The sequence below is a fragment of the Erpetoichthys calabaricus genome, chromosome 3 (assembly GCF_900747795.2).
Source record: "Erpetoichthys calabaricus chromosome 3, fErpCal1.3, whole genome shotgun sequence".
In the NCBI taxonomy this organism is placed as follows: Eukaryota; Metazoa; Chordata; class Cladistia; order Polypteriformes; family Polypteridae; genus Erpetoichthys; species Erpetoichthys calabaricus.
Genome location: NC_041396.2, coordinates 81,017,672 through 81,038,412, shown reverse-complemented (window position 1 = coordinate 81,038,412; position 20,741 = coordinate 81,017,672). Strand labels below are relative to the sequence as shown.

General features: G+C 37.5%; 1 protein-coding gene across 3 annotated transcripts in view; it reads right to left on the bottom strand.

Moving 5' to 3' along the window:
- Positions 1-20,741, bottom strand: part of LOC114648140 (synaptotagmin-2-like) — a 392,683-nt gene that overhangs the window by 138,597 nt on the left and 233,345 nt on the right. For 2 of the 3 annotated variants that reach the window (XM_028796989.2, XM_051925470.1), the window contains exon 1: positions 6,067-6,219. The exons of the other annotated variant lie outside the window; for it this stretch is intronic. The gene's annotated coding sequence lies outside the window, so the exon portion shown is untranslated. Of the gene's footprint in view, positions 1-6,066; positions 6,220-20,741 lie in introns of those variants that run through there. 3 annotated transcript variants of the gene reach the window in all.

Here is a 20,741-nt window from a genome sequence, read left to right as displayed (position 1 = left end):
CCCCTTAACACTGGTTCTCCTGTTGGAATAGCTAAGACACAGGACTGTAATGGCACATGACACTTTGTAAGGTATGGCTTGCAGTGCAAAGCCAGGTTAGAATTCAGATCAGGATGTACAACAAGCAGGCAGGCATACATAAAAAGCAGAGTAGAAAAGGCAAAGATACCATGAAACTGAAACAAAGACAGTATACAAAAACCATAAAACACAAAATATCTCAAAATCAATAGAAAAGTTAGCAAAGAAGCACAATGCTCGAGCAAATAGCCTCTGTCAAATTCCAGCTTTTGTTTGCCATGTTCCTTCCCTCAAGTGACTACCGTCTGGTTAATGTTGTATTGCAAATGACTCTGACGGGAAGGGCAAAAGGCAACATGCAGACAGAAGGAGTGGCTGGGGCTGACACAGGCCCTAGTAACAAGTATTCTCTACCAAGGGTCAGTGTGTTAGCAAAATGAAAGATATTGTCCTAGGCAGAATTATAATGGTCAGCAAATGAGGGTGATAGAGGTAGACATTCAGGGGCTAAAGCTCTGTGCTTCACACTATCCCCTTAATGTAGGCTTGGCTAGATGACATGAGCCAGGGGACGGCAAGTATACACCAATGACTATGCAGAAAAATTATCTTTGGGTATCCTACACTAAACTGTATCCATAAGTGTAAGCTATACTTTAAGATGTGGACACCTCAGTTGCTTGTCCTTCTTAATACCCAACAGGACATTCTGCTTATTCCCTTCCCTGTCACATCACACCAAAATTAGCCATGGGAAAAATTTATGAACCCTTCATCATGCTGCCATAGCTGCAGTTCCAATCTCTTGTAATTGTGCACTTCGAACTCTTGCTACATATACTGTAGAAGAAAGAAGTTGTCCATTTGCAACCACTTGGTGGCCAGTTACATCTCAACCCAGACTCCAGCTCCAGAACTTCCAGCCATTAGCATATTATGTTGTATTAACAGCTTGAATAATCAATTGAAGGCAGAGACATCTGAAATTGAATCAAGTGCATCTTCAGAAGCAAAAAGAGAAGACATGGCACTGGTTATCACCTATAATATACCTATAACTACCTATATTTAATATTCACGAACAAAGGCTAGGTGTTTCAGTCAATATGTTATCATTTTATAAAGCTGAGGAGAACTCAGAATCTCTTACATAAGCAGAAGAGAGCACTTAATGTTTGTGACTGTGTGGTATACAGCATGGTTTGTCATTTATAGCGGTAACTATAAATCTACAGACAGCTGCATTCATTATTTTTTCCAATTCAATATACTTTATAGAGTGCATTTCTATTTCCTCACTGAGACCTGGTGTTAGACTAAGAATACATGCTGTAAAAGATGACTAAAAAAGGTTGGGATTAGGAGGGGCATTTCCTACTCAAATACCTCCAAGATCCTGAGAAAAGGCTGATAAACCAGCAGATAAAGACAGTACTCTTTGCCTTTACAAGGTCAGAACATTGTACAGATTTACTGATATAAAGGGTTCAGAAGTTAGCCTTTGCGTTCTTCTCAGGTGGCAGAATGAGGAAGCTCTATGTCAAATTAAAAATATTTTGTAAAGCAATTAATTTTATATAAGCAAGCTGAATCATACCCAGTTCATTCTACAGGATGGAACCTCAGGCTAAAGGGATATAATAATAATAATAATAATAATAATAATAATAATAATAATAATAATAATAATAATAATAATGATAATAATAATTACATTTATATAATGCTTTTCTTGCTACTCAAAACACTTTAAATAGACAGAGGGGAACAATTTCAACCAACATCAGTATAGTGCAACCACCTGCATGATGTGATGGCAGCCATTATTGCACCAGTATGCTCACCACACATTAGCTATAACTGTAGATGGTGAAGGGGTGAGAGAGATAGTCAATTACAGACAAGGGATTATTAGGGGGCCAAAAAGGATGAGGCCATGATGAGCAATTTTGTCAGGACATCAGGATAAACCCTACTCTTCTTGAAAGATGCCTCAGACTCTTTAATGACCACAGAGAGGACCTCAATTTTACATCTCATCCAAAGGACGGCATCATATTTATGGCATATGCTTTGCTTCAGGTGGATGATCTGTTCTGAAACGCAGGTGGTATGGCTGCTGTCAGACAGTTAAGGCATTTTTACTTTATATTTAAACAAAGTGATCTGATTGCCAAAAAAGTCTTTACCTATTATCATATATCACTTGTTATTCCTGTTTTACATGTTTTCTTACATATTGTGGACGCTAGAGGCACTGTTGCCCTGCTAAACCCACCAGACAGATGTCCAGGACACACGTGTAAAAGCACCAAGAAGATTTCTTTAATATTTTTCTTCAGAACTAGTGCACAAAGCACTGCACACTCCACAATTCACAAATCAATAATCAATAATCAATAACAATAATCCTCCTCTCCTCCCAGCAGCTCTGTCACTCTACCACCCAACTCCGGCTCCCTTTGCTGGGATTCCCAAAGTCCTTTAAATAGTCCATGACCCGGAAGTGTTCCTTCTCCGGGTCAAATGTCACATCATCCTTTTCAAGTAGCCCGGAAGTACTGTGGGCTTCCATCCTCATGACTCCAAAGTACTTCCGGGTTGTCATAAGAGTAATAGTCCCCAGGTTCTTTATGAGCGGCACCCACGGCACCCAACATGGCTGATGAAACGGACTCCACGTCCTAGGATGCTTTGAGGGAATCTGGAGAACCGTTGCCATCCAGGGGAGCTGCCACCTAGCGTCCTGGGGGATGCAGTGTCCTGAAAAGCCTGCTCTTCCTCCTTCTTTCTGTTTAGGGACGTTCCAGCCAGACTGAAATGCCAGCCGTCCATCACAATATGTTAGATATTGTGTTGTGCCTTATTATTAGTTTGGTTTATGTTTTTACTTATTTTAATAACAGTATACATATATATATTTGTTATGGGAGTTTTGTTAATTAACCATTGTTTGCCAATATCCTGCCAGTAGCTTGCAGGATGTTTAAGTCAATAATTTTACAGAACTCTGTAGTCAGCAAATAAAAAAAATGTATGCAGGACAGACTTAATTCTCCAGTAACAACAGTTTCAAATATGATTTTGGCAGGGATCAACATAAGAAATAAGATCACAATAGCCCTAAAATTTGAAACAGTGCTAAACTAAGGAAAAAATCTTCTTCTCAGATACTATTTGGCTAATAAAACACACAATATTATTCAATAATGAAAGAAGACCTCACACAATACGGACATCAAATCCTTAAAAATACAAAATGATAAATGAACAACCATCTATAAGACTAAATATTTTTCCTTTCAATATTTTCTACTTAGCTATTATTATTTTGCTATTTCTCCGATAAATACTAGAAACAACACCTCTTAAGACTTTAAACGCATTAAGCTAGATCTTAAAGCTATGGCTGGCACAACTTGGCATAAAAAAAGCTTCCACAGCACATTGATGATCAGTTACGCAGCTCATTTTGAAAATGAGTCTTGTGATTATTTCCAGCATGAAAAAAAAAACAGCAAATAATTACTTTAAGAGATTGCTTAGTGATGTGTTTTACAACTCTAGAGTCCTGGGTTCAAGCCTCAGCCCAGTCACTACAGATGTGGAGACTTGACATACTCTCTAATCTTCTCTGGCTTTACTCAAGAAACCTAACTTTCCTCCCTCATTGCAAAAACAGGCAGATAAACTTCACTGGTGACAACTTGTTTGAGGGAGTGTGCCCAATGATGGACTAGCACCTTGCTTACAAAACAGGAAAAGGAAAAGGCAGGCATGGAAGATGAATGAATAAGTAAGTGTATCCTGTGATGGACTGGCACTGTCTAAGTTCCTGCCCATTACTGTGGGGACTGGTTTCAGTCCCTGGAACCCTAAACTATATTAAACAGGTTGATTGGATGTATTGCATTGAACTTGAGCTGTGTACTGGCATTATGTTTTTGCTACATTTTGAAATTCTAGCAGGAAGGCAGACATACATATTGATGCTGAAGAAAATTAACTTTTTTGAGAAGGTTAAGTTATTTTTTAGGGAGCACCAACAAAATTAATAAAGTTGATGAATGGGAATGGATGACAGCATAAGTTTTTTGTATGCCATATTCACAATCCTTGCTTCCTTTCTTGCACTTCATGTTGCCAGGAGAGGTTTTAGTTCTCCGCAAACAGATGTGTGGATGGATGCTGAGTATTAATAGAAATACTGAAGCTTACACAAACATCTTTGTTGAAATGAAGTATTAAACCTCCATGCATTTCTACAGTTTGTTATTTAATTCAGTTCAGGGATTCAGAGGTCAGAACCTCCCTGACAGCATCAGGCACAAAGCAAAAACCAGTTCTTAACAGGCTGTCAGTCCACCACAGTACACACATCCAGGCTCATTCATACTAAGAGTGTATAGCGTTGATAATTAACCCATCAGATATGTCTTTGGAATGTCAATTAAATTCATTGATCCAACCTTTGACAAAGTCTACAAGAAGACAGAGATCTGAAGGCTTTTGTACCTTTGCATTTGCCAGCAAGTGTCAACATTTGTCCTCGAATTGCTCCTGTGATTGTCCCAAGAAAATTGCTCTAAACTGAAAAAGAATCCCAGTCACCTCCTTTTCTGCGCTGCTCAACACCTTAAGTGAAACACTTGGCTTTAGTGCAGCAAGGACAAAATAAAAAAAAGAAATCTGCTAAGGAAGAAGTTACCTGGGCTTTATTAACCTGGAATGGATTGGATATATAAACTGAACTAAAAAAATGCATTGTTTGACTGCAAAATTAAATTAATATGAACTAACTGGTAACAGTTAGTAGAGAAATCATAAATAATGCATTGTATTACATATTGCATATTGTTGGTAATAAATAATGACATATTATTAATGCCTCCCTAGCACTAAAATTGGAGTATGTGGGTTCAGTAAAAGAATAGTTTGATGCGTGGATAGATTTTACTATTCACTGTTGATTATTTGTTCAATTATTATACTTCTGCATTATTATACCAACAGTATTCCAACATTTTTCTAACAAATGTATTTCAGAAATGCCATATCCAGCTCATTGTTATTTAGAGCACTTCCATATGAATACATAACAGCTCTAAAGTATGTCTAATTTAAATAACAGCAACAATATCATTAATTTACATTTATTGCACTTGAAGATTTTAAATAGGCCAACTGAATTAACTCCATCTATTATTTCATTTATTGGAATAAAAGTCAAATGGTAATGAGGATGCAAGCATTATGCCATTCCAGCAGCATCGGGTGCAAGACAGGAACCAGCCCTTTGGACAGAACAATTATTAAACTCTTGTTAATTATATATTAGCAATGTATAACAAAAGTCACTGGAGCATTTTTGCAAGAACATGAAAAATTGTGAACAAGGAAAAATAATTCTGTAAATTTCATACACGTCAGCATCCGCACAGGATTGTGTAAAAAGTAAGCAACTAAGAGTGACTGCAGTTAAGTGAAACGTTCCAACTTATTATTTCAATAACTAAACATATTAAAGACTGAATTCTGAGTGTAGACAAGACCAGAGCTGCGCTATAAAAGCCCAGTGTGAGTTGGCCATTTTTTGTTTGCTAATCAATACCTTCTCAATGAAAACAGAAATCTGCTATGACAGAAGATGCAAGTCACTCCATAACTGTTTCTGAACTGTTGTCAATGATGAGTAAACTTTCCGATGTAAATAATAACAATGCAGGGAGCTGGGATAGTCAACGAAACAAGTCAGCAGCGGTCTTTCTGTAGACACGTGGTGAAGCCTGACACTGCTGCAGTTTACTACTCTGATGCTTTGCCCCAGACCAGCTAAAGGTGAAAGGGGTGTGGGGGAAGGGGCTGATAGTTGGGTTGCATATAATGACCAGTCTGCCACACTATCAATCTGAAACATCAGTTTCTCAGCAAGTAACTTTCACTCAAAAATCCCTTTCGGAGCTTTTGCAGTAGTCCAAGCATGGGTCTAAAATAACTGCATACAGATGCTAAACAGAATATAAGGAGAAAAGGCTACCACCTTACCAGTAATTGCTCCTTTGTCCGACTCCACCTAAGGGATGACCCATCCAACAAAGAGGCACTTGGGGGCTAATGTGTTAAAGAAATAAATGTCCTCTGTTGTCTTCCCATCAGCTCCAGAACTGCAGTGTTCCCCTCTCTCCTCTCTCTCTCTCTCTCTCTCTCTCTCACTGCAGTAGTACTCTCCTCTCTCTCTCTCTCTCTCTCTCTCTCTCTCTCTCTCACTCACTCTCACTCTCTCTCATCCCTGCACACACCTCTCTCTCTCTCTCTCTCTCTCTCCCCCTCCCTCCCCTGATTTGCAATGCTGCTCACAGAGTGCTGCATGCAGTACTCAACGCCCTGGCCCAACATTCAAGGGCACTCGTACAGAATCAATATGCAAAATGGTCCCCTAGAGCCTCGACACTGGTTCACGCTGACCTGTGCCTGGATAGGGTGAGGTGAATATTCCATGGTGCGCCTTGAGTCTCAGCCACACACACTGCAGCAAACTGGCTATAGGGGCTGATCTATCTCGGGATTTGTATTTTTTTTTTGTTGTAGCCGATTCAGAATGGCACCATCCCATGGGAAATCATAAGCCACCTGTATAGCGGGAGATATTATTACTACTATTAACAATTCAAGTTTGAACTGCATCACCAAGGAGCCCCTTGCTTCATACTGGGGAGGCTTGCAGCGTGAAATGGGCTGGAGCACAACGAGTGAATTTAAGTGTCAGCCTGCTTGATTTATCTGGATGTCAGCACGTGAAAGCTTCTTGCTGGTGCATTGTGTTCCAGTTTAAGCGTGCAGTCTTCCTTTCTTCGTGCTGTCTTAACTGATTACTAATTCGCAGGACACTGCTGCTGGGGCTCTGCGACTGCAGCATACTGTACCTGCGGAGAGAGTTTCTTCAGCAGAGGACACACTTTTCTCCTCTAAGGTTTTTGAGCACCTAGCTCTGCACCTAACACACGAGAGGCTTATCAGTTTTATGGCCTGTAAAGAGAGGACACTGTAGCACTAGGTGTGACTTACTGGTCAGTTAAGCTGTTTAATTTAAATGAGATATGCATACTGTTATCAGGTAGGCATTGATATTTGATAGAAGGATTTGCTAGGAGGTTAACCTTTTGTTATTTTGCTTTATTGTGGCAGAGTCAGGCAGAAGCTAAATGATTCTGGTCAATCCTGCACTATTATTAGCCTTCTACAAGGCATTGATTTGAGGACTTAATGCCTTTGAATTTTTAGAAACTAGCTGCTTGCACTCTAGAAAATGAGACCAACTACATCTCTAATCTGATGCTTTGATACTTATCCTCATCTCACTGGACTGTCCACTTATTATTTGACTTCAGTATTGACTCATAACATAACATAAGATTTGTTAAATCTTCCTAGTCCAATTCAAGTTTCTGGGGACAGAGAGGGCACAAGGCAGCAACCATACCTGGGCTGGCCCGATGTCAGCACTCTTGAACTTATTTATCTTGTGTTTAATGTTGTTAATCTGAATTATACTATGGCATGCTTTGTAAGCCACTTTGTGATGGTGCTTTTTGTACAATAAACATGAAGTAAATAAAACATCATAAAGCAGTCCGCTCAGTTTATTTTTGAAATAAGGTGTCTTACTGATTTGGTAAAAGTCACATATACTTTGCCCTCACGCTGTGTAAACACACAGTGTCCACAGTTTAATTTCATACATTAGTCCTTTACCAAACCCAATTAATTCAGTTCAGTCTATTCCCTGGCAGCATGAAGAAGGGTCCTGCTCTGAACAATTGACCTAACACCTAACATACAAATAATGGTGGACATCCACAGATATAAGGGGAACATGCCAGCTCAACTGAGACAGTGCCTACTCTAGGATTTGAACCAGTATTGCCAAGCTAACCTGTGTACCACTGTGAGTATACAAACATCACCCTTTTCAGATTTTACATGAATTACATTGCTAATTCGAATGCTAACCTTAAACTTTTGAAATGGAAGCACGCAAGGTTTACTTAAAAGCATGTGTGTAAGAAAATAAAAGTGTTGTACTTGTTTGATTTTTATGAAAATGTTGCTATAAGCAGCAGCAGCATTTGCTGGAAAGCACCCTTTTCATTTTTTGTTATCTTTTTATTCACATCTGACTGTTTTTTCTGCTATCCCCTTCATATATATAGATATAATATCTATATCTTTGCTGACATTTATTCCTAAACCACCTGCTTGAAGGCCATGACAACAGAAGTACTGGGAGAGGGATTGAGGTCGATGCCCTATGCATAATGCAGGAGGGCTTTGCAGAGGCAAGCCTGCTAAGAGTTACGATGTAAGCCAGTACTACATTTATGTAGAGTGTTTGCTTTCCAATTGTTTTCTTTGTATTGCTACCCGAAGAACAGCCTGATTACAATCAAAACTGGGTGGAGAAAGGTCTTATCTCCCTTTGACAACAAAACTGTATTGTGCAGTTATTGTTTTCTTTGTTGGATTTGAGGATTGTGCTCAAAATGAAGGTTGTATTGGTTGTGAATTTTAAACATTCACCCTCAAACAATGGTGCCTTTTAAAGTATTGGACATTTGCTTTTATTTACTATATACCTAATATATTCATCTGTCCATTATTGAACCCAAACCTATCCTAGCAGTGTTGGGCAGAGGGCAAGAGCCTACCTTGTCCAATTTCAAGGTACATCCACTTGCTTGCCTGGTATCACCCATATTTGTCCAGTTTAAAGTTGTCAATTAACCCAGCACACATGTAATTGAGATGTCACAGGAAACAACCCAAGGAAGAAAGCTCACAGAGCTTTGGATACTAATCTGACAGTCTGACAGCAGTGGTAACCATTGCAACACTGTGCTGCCTCCAGTATCTGATCTATTGTATTAAGTGTATTAATATATCTTAGGGGGCGGCATGGTGGCGCAGTGGTAATGCTGCTGCCTCGCAGTTAGGAGACCCGGGTTCGCTTCCCGGGTCCTCCCTGCGTGGAGTTTGCATGTTCTCTCCGTGTCTGTGTGGGTTTCCTCCCACAGTCCAAAGACATGCAGGTTAGGTGGATTGGCGATTCTAAATTGGCCCTAGTGTGTGCTTGGTGTGTGGGTGTGTGTCCTGCGGTGGGTTGGCACCCTGCCCGGGATTGGTTCCTACCTTGTGCCCTGTGTTGTCTGGGATTGGCTCCAGCAGACCCCCGTGACCCTGTGTTCGGATTCAGCAGGTTGGAAAATGGATGGAATATATCTTAGGCCAAATTAATGCTTATCTATGTAGCTGACTCCTTGTGTACATATGAAGTGCATAGTAATAATGTAACGCTATACAATAAATTGGTCCTGAGTTGCACTTTTGTCTGATTTTGACTACAGCCAGTATTTCCTGATGTGTGAGTTCTCTGTTCTTCAGCCCAACTGTGAACAAGAACATTATAGCTCCAGGGGCTGTTATAATGAAACTGGACTCCATTTTACTGAGAGAATAAGTAGGAAAAACCTTTCTTGATCTGTTTTAAGGATGTTTCATATTTTACACAAGGTTGAAAAGATTACTAAAGGCAAAGGTAAGTGATGCTCTGTTAAGTCCCAAAATGGACTCTACTGGCATATTTTAACTTTCATACAAAAGGTCTGTGAAGACACAAGTTCAATCTGTGAGAAGTTCTTGAATCTTACATAATGTTGTATAACGGCATAACAGAGCAGTTCTGATTCATAGTTAACAGATGTAAAGGTAAAGATATGTCTAAATGGTATTTCATGCAAACTATCCCAAGGAACATCGCATTAACATAAGAGTGGTTATATTAAACAAAATGAATGACAGGATTACACTATTTTCAGAGTGTCCAGTTTAATTTCTGCCTTTTGAGTCTAAGTTCACATCAGTCTCTGAGAAGTCTGCATCTTTTTTTAATATTGTATAGATTTTATTTGAAGAAAATAACATCCCATGCAATCAATGCTTACTTTTACATTGAAATTAACATTACATACAATTGAGTCAAACTTAACAACCTACAAACCTGAAGTCAACCCCTGGCCTGAGAGTGAGTGGGACAGAGAGAGTGAGCCAACAGCAAGAGCAAATCTTTCAAAACAATAAAGAAGGGAGAATATCTTTTCCCAATATAGAGAAAAGCCAAGCAAAAACTTATTCTAAAAATGATTAATTAGATCTTGCCATATTTTAAGAATGTTTTCAACAGATCCTCTAAGTGAGAATTAAATTTTTCCCAGTTTCAAATAGTATAGAATATCAGTTACCCACTGACATATAACAGGTGGCCTGGGATTCTTCCAGTTGAGCAAGATACAGTAAGTCTATGTGTTAGTAGTGTGGTAGAAGCAATTACAATCACACTGTCCTTCTCCAGTTTAAGTACATCCAGAAGTCCACCAAATAGGCTGTCTGACAGGCATTCAAAGCTTTTTGTCCAGAATAATGTTAATTTGGCCCACACCCAAGAAGTTTGAATATTTTAATCATGTCTCGATGTCTTTTTCTTTTGACTCCATAGTTTCTTGCTCATATGTTTTGTTATTTAATGATTCTAATTTGGCTGACATGAGCGAAAATCGCTGTGTGTGTTGTGAAGGACTACCATTGTGTTTGTGGTTCTGTTCTTGCTTTGTGCCCCAATGCTGCTATGTTTGAATTAGAGAGAGAGTAGGAAGTGCAATCGGACATAGATTTATTATGACCGCAGCAGAGAGAAGCAGAGGCAAACAGTGGCAAGAGGATAGTCAAAGTTGTAGCAAATATTGATACACGGAAATTCATAATAATGTTTACTAAAATGGAGCCATAAAACAAAACGGAAAGTCTTAAAAAAACAGAGTTCTTACCCAGAAATGTCCATAAGTTGCTTTTGCTAGCCCTCTCTTTCAGTGATCTTAAAGTTACAATGCCTTTGGATGCCTTGTACTTTTTTGCATGGCCATCTTTTATACAAGAATCACCATGGCATCCAGCATTGTGTCATACAAACATCACATTGACCAGCAATACAAACACCGTTTCTCACTTCAATGACAGTAAATGGCAGAATGATGACACCTCAATAACAATAAAATTTCAAAGACTGAAAACAACAATCAATAACATTCGGGAAACAAAAGGAAAATAATCTAATTGCTATCTAATACATTCCTAATGAATATTGTCTGAATGGTCTAAAAGCAGGGGTTCTCAAACTTGGTCCTGGGGACCCCCTGTGGCTTTAAGTTTTTGTTCCCACCAGATTCCTAATCAGTGACAACACCTGATAGCACTGATGTCATTTAATTAGCTGGATTTTTTTTTCTCTTATTCTACATTCAGAAAAGCACAGCAGCATGATTTTTACATTTATAAGACATTTGGAAATATTTCTGATTTGTCGAAGATTTAATGCTTAACTTTCTTTTGTTGATTTCATTATATTTTGCCCTTTCTCTGTGCAGTTTTCCCCCTTTGTTGTATCTTACTAATGAGAATTAAAAATGAGTAGAGTCAACACCCAGGCAAACAACACTAAATAATCAAAGGCTGCAACTACTTTAGCGTCAGACCCAGTAATTAGTAAATAATGGATTAATTAAACAATTAGAACACCTAGAAAAGTAGAATGAAAATCAAGATGAAAATATTGTTAAAAAGAAAAAAAATACATTATTACTATATAACTGCTTGGTACATTTTAATATATTTTTTTTTTTTTACCAAACTTAGTTTTCTAATTTCGATAATGTTCCCAAAACACAGAATCTAGGAAATAACAGTTCACTTAAATAGCCCAGGAGTCCAATTAAAAACAAAAGCTGGTTGGAACAAAAACCTGCAGCCACATTGGGTCCCCAGGATGGAGTTTGGGAAGCATTGGTCTAAAGCCAAAGTACAACTGCTTTGGATTAAGAACATTTGAGAATAGATAAAAGTGTAGATAAACATTCAAAGATACCAAAGACAAAACCTTAAGTACTCCCCTAGCTCTAACTACACTTGTTTTTGCTTTATCTACAAAGTCCTGAATTTTCCCTCACCTAATATCATATTTTACATTAAATCTGCTATGATCTCACAAAGGAAAAGAATGAGTTATAGGATGGCATACAAGATCTGGGAAACAACATATTAAAGGAACAAGTCATAAATAAAAACAGGCAAGAGTCTGAAAAGCTGGTGAAGCAAATTAGGATTAAATCGCCAAAACCAGATAGCTAAGAAAAATCAAAGTCCAAATCTCAAAGCACAAGTCCTCACACTCTTGTATTGTTTGCTCTTGTCACCACAAATAATTTTGCTTTTAATGGAAAGAATGCAAAACCTAGATAATGACTATGGGGTGTCTCCATCTTTGATAGGTGTAGCAAAATAACACTATTTCGTGATCAGCAATAATTGTAGCAATGGAAAACAACATAGCTATGGTAAGGTTTGACACAAAATGGCAGCAACGAATAAAGAAATAAGACCATCAAATTGCAATATGATGAGATCATCATTATAATAACAAAAATGAGCAACTACATAAAATCAAGCAAAGAAATCCAAAACAAGGTGTAAAGCAAATGGTGAAGGCCATATAAGCTGGCTCTGACAAAAACACACAGGTCATGACAACATCTCCCTATCTTTCTGTATTTCAGAATTTCTTTCTTTTCATAATCTACTATCTGTGGCCTCTCTCTTTCACCCACCCTGTTTATTTCATGACTCACACAGTCGCACATAGCATTCTTTATACCTCATTTGGGTTTACATTTGGGCAAAATAAAGTCATGTATGGGGTTAGGAGCAAAAAATTTCACATTGCAGTTCATTACTGCATATGGCATAGGAAGAACTCAATAAGCCTGAATCAAGACTGCCTATTGTCTGTATTTAATGGTGGGGTCCCTCTTGTCACTAGCACTGGTCAAAGCTCTACTGGTTTCCATGTCCTGTTACTGATGAGAGTACTTCTAGGGTTGGTTGGCTTGCAGGGAAGGTATTATGATGGGTTTTTGTCTATCAATATGTCTCCTGGTGAGACCATCTCCTGTGTGGTTTCACTCAACAGCCAGGTGTGTCTTTTAAGTTTTAAATGGCATAGAATAGCTGTGATTGAGCGTTTGGGAGGAGAATTTGGGAAGCTTATTGGGATGAGATAAGTAGTTAAGGAAGTAGGTTTGAATTTTTCAAAGCATTTTATTGAATTTATTAAAAGCAAATAACATTCCATACAAACAAGTCAATTTTTACAAAAGTAAGTTCACATCAAATCAAATGTATTTTTAAAAGGGTGTTATGCTTCACCTTGAATACAAAGCTGCAATGTTCAGTGTGAGTGACTGATAATTTTTATTATTATTTATTTATTTTCTAGTGTGTTAAATAAACTGTGGACCTTAGAAAAATCCCTCACCTCTGTGAAACTTACTTCTTTTGTAATTCTTCATCCAATAATATAAACTAAAGGTGGTGCATCTCTGCTTTAATGAAACCCAGTCCTTTTAATCTTTATTACAGATGAATGAGTGAAGAAGTAAATTGTCCATCTTGTGAGATAGAAAAAGTCTTGTGAGAAAAAAAGTGGAGGTACTAATGTCTTTGCAGAAAAAATCTGGACAAGAATCTTGGAATAGTAAAGTAGCTGAATGTATCACATGACATCACAGTTGACTGCTGTATTTCTGGAGTACAGTTGGCTAGATGATGTGTAAGCCAGGAACAACTACGCATCTATATTATTGAATTTTCATACATTTGCATGACTTTTACAGAACATAGCTAATGTGTAATGGAACTGTCCAGCAAAAGTCATGTCATTACTGACTTTGTGACCCCTGAATAAGTTCCTTAACCTTATCTTCCCTACAATCCAGTTGCAAAAAACATATATTAAGTCAGGATTGATTCAAATATAAATCAAACTCGTTGAAACAGTAAAAATGCAAAACATTTTTTTAATGTTTTGTCTTCTTCCTTTATTTCCTGAAGTCCACTTTAATCATCTGCATTCTGAACATCTCATCTTGCTCTTTTTTATTTTGTGATTATTTAATGTTCATCAACAGATGCAGCAGTAGCTGCCTGCAGTAGTAATATGCTGTTTCTATACTAAAAACCACCTTGTCTCAAGAGATACATGGTGCCTGATCGTACCTTGAGTGTTCTCATCTGGTGAACAACTGTTCTCATTTGGTTTACCACACAAAATAATTCCCCTGAATGCAACATTCACATTTGGGGCTTAAAGTGACCCTATGAGTAAAGAAAATCAACCTATCCAGGAATGATTCTTACTTTGTACTCCAGAGTGTCTCGATGGATACTTTGCCCTCCATGATCCTTACCAGCAAATTAGTAAATGGAGATAAGGTTGGATTAGGATTCTGCAAATACAGAATTTGGATAGAAGTAGAATTAAGTGACAAATGAAAGTTAAACGAATTTAGAGGTAAGGATAAGAAAGGACTTCTAAGAAACATACATCTGACATAAAGCCTTGGATTTCTCCTCAGCCTTTGTATGTCGTGTATAGTTAAAACAAATCATAATATAGCTCTTTTCCACCTACTCTGGTGGTGTTTTTGAACACCAAATGGCAACAGTTGGATAAGTGCACATAAAACAATGTAAGTGTCTTTCAGAGAACTGTATTATGGATGTTAATAGGCTGCGGTAATAAACCATTTGCACAGATGTGTCAGATGTCTTTGTAAATAATTCATTGGTACATATGGCACACTTTTGATCTTTTTGCAAGAAAGCAGTACATTATTTTATTAATACATAAAATAGGAAAACAAAAAACAAGGCAGTGGTTTGTACTACTGCTTTATAGCCATCAGGAACCTGGGTTCAGTTTCTGACCTGGTCACTGTGTGTGACATTTGCATCTGATGCTTCTATGTTGTCCTTATGTACTTTTTTAGCAATTGATACTTTTAAATATATACAGAGAAAAAAGCCTATAATACTGACTGTAAGACAATGTTTGCAGAATAAAAAGCCAGAAAGAAATCAGAACATAGAAAAAAATAGAGGTGGGTGGACACACTTAAGAATCTGAAAGAATAACTCCCTGCAAATTCCAATTTATATTTTAGCCATTAATGTGAATTAACATAATAAATTACATAATTTTCTGTTATTTTTTACATACAAATGATCTACAATATTACTTTTTAGAATTTTGTTAATGTTAGAGCTGGATTAGGGTTGGTCAATACACATTATTACATGCAACAAATAATATGCACTGGCTTTTCAGAAGGACCAATCATGTATTTTGGAGGATTGCAATAAAATCTCCTGCCAAATGAATTACAATACAGATATAGCATTAGCAGATGCCATTTTGTTAAAAACGATATATTGCTTATTCATTGTGTATTTTTCAAATGCAGTGTCACCGTTCAGTGCCCTCACATACATTATATTCTACGATTGCCACAGGGTCTTCAAACTCTACAAACACTGTCTTCTTTGAGTTTTTCTAATCAGATGGAGATGTATGCTCTGTTCATGTTTGTTGGGTTTTTAAAAACATATACCAGTTAACCCTCGAAGACACAAAGGAGTGCATGATAGGTTATCTGACAAGTCTTATTTGTCCTTTAATGAGTAAGTGTGCCTTGCAATGAATTTACTTGCCATTCATTTCATCTGCCCATAGCTATTGGCTTACCATGAGTATTTTAAATATTTAATAGATTGAAAGGGTTCACAGAAAATGAAAAAATAATATAATATAATTCACTTTAGTGAAAGGATAAGAATCTTTGTGTCCATCTGGTTTCTACGTCTCTATCATTCCAGAAAATAGAACATCACAAATATTTTTAGTAATAAAATGTATTGCATTTGTTATTGTAAAAAATGCAGTTTATTACTATTAATGTTTGTGATGCGCCATCTGTTGAAATTACAAATGTAATGCATTTTATTACTACATGCATTACAAACTACATTCCAATAGATGGTGCACAACAAATGTTAACACTAAGTTCTATGTTGATTACTTACGTTTAGATAGATAGACATATAATATAATATAATATAATATAATATAATATAATATAATATAATATAATACAGGAAGGCAGTACACAGCTGCCTCACAGAGCAGGTTCAATAGATATAATTTCTTTGCCTAGTTGTTGTCTGTGTGGACTTTGTACATTCTGCTAATGCCACTGGTGGTTTTCTGTCTGGTTCTCTTATTTTCCTTTCGCAGTCCCAAACACGGGTGTCTTGGGATAACTGGCAATACTAAATTAGCCCTGTGTGAGTGGAATTGTGTGCAAGTGCATGAATGGGCCAAATACTTCATACAGTTGCCAGGACAGGCAATGAACTCCTGCAACCCTGAATTGGATTAACTCTCCAAGCTGGTGTATTTTGTACACCAATCTCAGTTATTTTTGTCCAACATCCTTTTACTTGAACTTACCAGCAGCATCCGTCATCTATCCTCAGCTTGATTGACTACAAGTACAGTGTCGCAATGGTTTCACTACAGTGTGCCCCCAACCAGTTTTATGAGTGGATGCACAGTCACAAGTTCCATGTGGTGCATTTCGTACACCGTACAGCTACTTACGTATGTATGACAACAATGAGATGATCTTCTTGTAATGACTTTGTCTGCAAAGAACATTCAACCTCTGAAGTGAAATGTTATACATGTGCAAATCCTGCAGTGGATGAAAATGTGACCAGTGACGAATGAGCAGTGGAGAAATGGATCAGGTTTATTTTCAGATAGTCCTAGACTGTGTCATATTATTCAATAATATGGTATTAAATTACATTAAAAATATGTACAATTTAAAATTATTGCAATATTTTATATTACAACCTCACAGCGTGCACATAAATAGCCATTTTAACACTGGTGCATAAAGTACACCGCATGAGTACTTATGGGTACTTACAAACCTTATGAGTAGTTAAGGGTTAAACAAGTGTGAGAGTGTTATGCTACTGTATATAATATAATATAATAAAATATAATATAATAATTCATTTCCTTCACTTATATAATTTAGTTTAAGGGCACAGAGATCTCCAAGGTAAAGGAACAAAACAAAAAACATGCAAACCCACAAGCATGGTGAAGTTTTGAACAAAGGGTCCTAAACTTGATACCCTTTTATTATAATTTTGTTCTTGTAATATTTATAACTTTGAGGCTGGCTGTATCCTCATGTCTTTCTCCATACCATTTAGGCTTCCTTCTAGGGGTGTTTAGTCAAAATGAAACATTAGTTCACAGATTATTCTACCTAGTAATACTACATTGTGATATACTGTACAAACTAAGAGAAGTCTCATCTGTGCACTCTGGTCAAGACAAAAAAAAATAACATTTAGTTTTTTTGTTTTTTTCTTTCTCAATAGAATTTCACCCTTTACTGATTGAAAATAGGGATTATACTGTGATTGTGAGAGATCTTTCAGATAGCTGTTTTCTTGCTATTGCTTTTTGACCTGGGGAAGAGAAGAAATAGAAATATGTCCTTTGTGACTATTATTCCTTGGGATTATATACAGAACTGAACATGTTTTATAGATCTCGTAATCCTTTCTCTTTCATGTATTTTCAATGATGTGAAGCATTTCTATTTTAAACAACTATTTCTTTTTTATACAGTAGGTAATGGGACATAAATGTTAGTGCTGTAGCTTCACAGGTCCAGCATCCATGGCTGAACTCCAGGAACTTGTTGTTGTTTGTTTAAGGTTTGCATGTTTTTTCCTATTGTCTGTGTGGGTACCCAGTTTTACTTCAGGTACTCTAATTTCTCTATACACCACCAATGACTTGCAGGTTAGGTTAATTGGTGACTCTAAACTGACCCCAGTGAGTGTGTGAATGGACTGACATTCTGTCTAGAGTTGTTTCCGGCCATGCAATCGGCACTACCAGGATATTATCTGGCCCCCTATGACCCTGAATTTGTTGAAGTGGTTTGAGAATGTCTGAATCTCCAGCACAAATTCCTATAGCTTGCAGAAATAAGGTGCAAGTCTCATTTATCTCCACCATAGATTTGTTAATTAATAGCATAAACATGCTCTATTGCATACATCACCTTTCTACACTGGATACCATCTCAATTAACCTGATATCAGTAATAAGATAACAGGATTAAATAGTGAATGAAAGTCTTGTGGTTAACAGTAACAGCCAACATCCACTTTACTGAGACATATAAGCTACAGTAGGATTTCAAAAAAGCACGTAGATAGCAATCTTAGATGTAATGTTTCACTTCCTACCACAGCATCATACTGACAGGAGAAAACATGTAAAATACTATACATAGCCATTCTCCTGTAATGAACTGACATCTAAGTCAGTTAAAAGTCATCATTGTTGTTTTAAGTGCCATTGAGACCACATTAAACTCTGGTCTGTCAGAACAGCTCAGTTTTCATTGTATAGCATTAGACTGCAGTACCACTTGTATGACTGGAAAGTTAAAGCAGTTCACTGTATAATATAAAGTATATCCGTATTATCTATTTTTTTAATTTTTAGATTTTCTTATTCATATTCAAAGCAGCTTTGAATTCCAGACAAGACCAAGTCCAGCATAGGATGCCAGTCTTTCATGGAGCAGCATAACACATGTCCACACTAATTCATACCAGGCCAAATTAGGATTTTACAAAAATAATCGTTCAGAGTTGTTCTGAATGATAATACAGGCTAATTAAAACATTTTTTGTGAGTGATGATAAGCATCCTATGTGTTTAATCAGCTATACTCTGACAGAAATGACAGACTTTTTGTGTCAGTGTAAACCTTACAGTCAGTCAGTCATTATCCAACCTACTATATCTTAACACAGGGTCACGGGGGTCTGCTGGAGTCAATCCCAGCCAGCACAGGGCGCAAGGCAGGAACAAATCCCGGGCAGGGTGCCAGCCCACCGCAGTAAACCGTACAGGTGGCTAAAATTAATCAATCAAGAGTACGACAGCCTACTACTATCTACTTTCAATACAAATTTAAACTTGGAATAGCAAATAAATTCACAAAAAGTGCAGTCTAAAAATTTACTATTTTCTAAACATAACCAGACAGGCCAGAGTCATGGGGAGTCGAATCTAAAGAATGTAGCATAAAGCAGGGGGTCTTTTACTTTTACTTATTTACTTAATGTTCCTTTATCTTCTTGTATTTTGATATCGGTGAAAAACACCTCTTTCTTTCTAGTAAAAAAAAAAAGCGAAATAAGATTGGATATTTTTTTTTTAATGTTCTAGGGGGCACTGCCCCTGCTCGCTTTGCTCGCAAACCCACGAATGGGCACTACGCGCTAGCCACTTCATGGATCTGCCACTCACATATGGGGAAGCGGATGTACTATTTAAACAGATTGTTATTTTCATGAGAATTGTTACATATACATAGTAGAACTAACCATTTTACATTACAGTGAGTAATTAACCACAGTAAAATATAGTAAAACATAATAAATTGAAAGAAAATGATGTTTCATGTTGTGTTAGAGGTATTTGTTGCATTATATGTTTTCATTCTTTTTGGCTTTGAAATTACCACCAACATACTTTTTAAACTTATACTTTTATTGTAAAACTTCAGTAAAAACAATTTTTTGAATTAACCTTTCATCAATATCACCTTGAATTTTGATTTGCGTGTTTGGACTTACATCATGACAACGCAACATACAGTATAACTGCCCATGAGTGAACATCATTTCTTTCACTTGTGGTGGGTGGCCAGGTCAAATACCTGGTCGGGACGCCCCTTTGACACTGGATCTGGGGGAACACCCATGGGCTTCACCCTACGTTCCCCGGAACACTTGGTGGCAGCCCCCCTGGGTTGCATCATGGCCACAATAGTGGAACACTGGAGCTCATCCCTGTTGGGCTCCATGGCCACCGCCCGGGGGAGCTGCATGGCTTAATGAGCCTGTGTGGATTGGACTGCAGCCATACCCAGAAGTGCAGCCTGAAGTAGGTCAATGAGCACCTGGAGCACTTCCGGGGCTGCTATAAAAGAAGCCTGCAGCCACTACTCGAAGCCAGAGTCGGGAGGAGGTAGATAAAGCTTGATGAAGAGGAGTGGTGGAAGAAGAGGAAGAGTGTTGTGTTTTTGTTTGTGGGATTGTGTTGTGCCTGTGGGGACGGAGAAGGTGTTGCCCAAAGGTGAAGAAATTGAAATAAAACATTTATTTGTTTTATCAGTGTGCCTCCTGCATCTGTCTGTGTCTGGTCAGGCGCCAATATAGCACTTTTCTGTTACACTCTCAAATCAACAAACTGACTTATTCAAATGTTTGTCCCTGTGATTAGCTAATTGTCATAGCAAAAGCTATTGTAATGGGAAACAACAAACATTTTAATATGAATGCATATTAAGATCTCCTTTGGTGTCTAATGTTATGCGCGGAAGATGTACTGCATTACCTTTCTTGTCGTCTGTTAAAATTTTACATGTCACTGCCATGTAACGATCGACAATTTTCTCAATAATTTATTTGACTTCATCATTTCTTGGTGCTAGGATTTCCAGTATACTCATTTCTTCTGTTGATAACCCCTCAGGATGAAATTCATCAATAAGATTTGAATATAATAAGTCTTCTTTTATTGGGAACTTAAAGTGAGGAAAATTTATAAGAGCTGAGAGCGCAGGAATTGTGTCTGACAAAAGCATTCATGTGAATGAGAGGTGAGT